The sequence below is a fragment of the Phyllostomus hastatus genome, unplaced genomic scaffold, assembly GCF_019186645.2.
Source record: "Phyllostomus hastatus isolate PE091 unplaced genomic scaffold, TTU_PhHast_1.1 phas_scaffold_397, whole genome shotgun sequence".
Classification (NCBI taxonomy): domain Eukaryota; kingdom Metazoa; phylum Chordata; class Mammalia; order Chiroptera; family Phyllostomidae; genus Phyllostomus; species Phyllostomus hastatus.
In genome coordinates, this window is record NW_025334029.1 from 6,815,102 (window position 1) to 6,817,454 (window position 2,353).

The following is a 2,353-nucleotide window of genomic DNA, read 5'->3' on the forward strand; positions in this document are numbered from 1 at the left end:
AAAAAAGGGGACAGAGTGACTAGGTATGCTTAAGGAGAGACTGGAGATGGAGGTTTTGGGGAGAGAACTGAGAAAGTAGTAAACTAGATCCTGGTGATGAGTCATCCCCCATACTGCAGCAGCCATCTTGCTCAAGCAGACCACGCCCCTCCAAGTGGCAGCAGCCTGAGAGGAATCAATATCCCTGACCCCATGAGGGATTCTGAGCTGCCCTGTGGTGCTTAAGACTGACTGCTGAGTGCAGAGTGACTAAATTAACAATTTAAGGAGTTGGCCACAGAGAATAGATCCCTGGTTGTCTCAAACAGGCTGCCTAAGGCCAGACAGGGTCACCATCTGACATCACCAAAGGCAGATCCAGAAAGAAAAAACAGTGGTAAATACCAGATGCTACTGATACAAAATCCACCATGGTCTTCTCCATGATTTGTGGTATTTTCTTTCCAGCTTAACTTTTTAACATTCATTTCTTGTCCTTCAAGTTTCTGGATATTAAGTCGCTAATTTTATATTATACGTTATTCCAATTCACATATTTCACTCCTCCCTTCTCCTGCCCCATTTTACCTTCTTTTTCCTTTCATTATTTTCATTTTAAATTTTGTTTTTCCTCTTGCTATAACTTGTTTCCATTCCTCACTCTTACTATTTCTCCCCCATCCAGCCTCTCCAAACTAATTTTCTTGTCAATGATCATCTCACATGCTTTTTCCTACTCTTAAAATACCTCTGTTATTTCTCCATCTTTAGCAGATTTTGCTTGTTGGTTGTAAATAGGGTAGTTGTTGTTACATTTTTTCAATTTTATATCTAGATATTCATTATTTTAGTATTTCAAATCTCAAATTTTACCATTCCCCTCTCCTATTCTTTTTTACATCTGAATTTTAATTTTTCCCAGTCAGCCTGTTCTTTTCTTTGTTCTTCTTTTATCCTGCCCTTTTTTCTTTTTTTCTTTTTCTTTTTGTCTCAAAATTTCATTATTCCCTGTCTTGGCCTGGTTTCCATTCCTCACTCTTAGTATTCCCTCTTCCTCTATCATCTCAAAATCACTTCCTTTTTCTCTAGACATCTCTTAAGCTTTTCTTTCTTTCATTTTCCCCTCTTATTACCATTTCACCAATATACATTTTAGCCCAATTGTTGTTGCTAGTGCTGTGGTGGATCTTTTTCTCTAATTTGGTTTCTATTTTTATTATTTACTTTATTTTTTCTTTCTTTTTCACTTTATTTTATTTTCTTAATTTCTCTTTTAAGATAATAGGACACTCTTCCCTTCTCATACTGCATTCTTCCTTCTTTATTCCCTTTTTTATTTATGATGTAAATTTTGCTTTCTGTCTTTGCATTACTCCAATTCTTTATTCTTATTAGTGCTCCTCCCTCTACCCTCTCAAACTCATTTTGCTATCAATAGTTTATCTCATATTCACTCTCCTTTATTATAGTCATCATAATCTCTTTACAACCTTATTTATACTGGTTCATTGGCTGTTGATAGTGGGATTTCAGGTGGGAGTTATTTTTGCAGGTGTGTTTTTGCTGAGCTTTGTGGTTTTGTTCTGGCAGCACCTACACAACAGCATACATGATGTGGTGGGTGGAGTGATTCTCAGTCAACCAGCTGGAGTTAAGGACCCACCAAAGAATGACTGAACAACAATCAAAACAAATTACATCCAGAGAGCCAACATAAACAGCATAAAGGACATCCCAAGAGCATTAAGTTAAGATGATCAAGGAGACTACCCCACTGAATCTCACAGGTCTCTTACCATAGCAGTTCACACCACAAAGATGAGGAGTCAAAGCAGATCAATTTAAGAAGCAGAAGCAAACAAGAACAGTCTCCCTTAACATGGAGAGACAAAAAAACAACACCCAATCAAAAGGAAAGGAGGAATCCCCAGAAAGAGTGATAAAAGAATTAGAGGCAACTAAACTCTCAGATGTTGAGTTCAATACAATGGTTATAAGGAAGCTCAATCAGCTCAATGAGAATTACAAAACTACAGGGAAGCTGCAAGGAACTTACTGCAAACTACATCAGCATGAAAAAGGACATACAAACTATCAACAAAAGTCAGGACAAAATAAAGAATACAATTTCTGAACTGAAGAACACTGGAGAAGGAAGGAAAAGTAGCCTTGATGAGGCAGAGGATCAAATGAGTGAGCTGGAGGACAAAGTAGAAAAAAACTACCAGAAGGAGCAAGAAAAGTAAAAAAGACTCAAAAAGAATGAAGATGGGTTAAGGGAACTCTGGAACAACATGAAACATAATACTATCCATACAATAAGGATATCAGAAGGAGAAGAAGAGGAGCAAGGAATAGAAAACCTGTTTGAAAA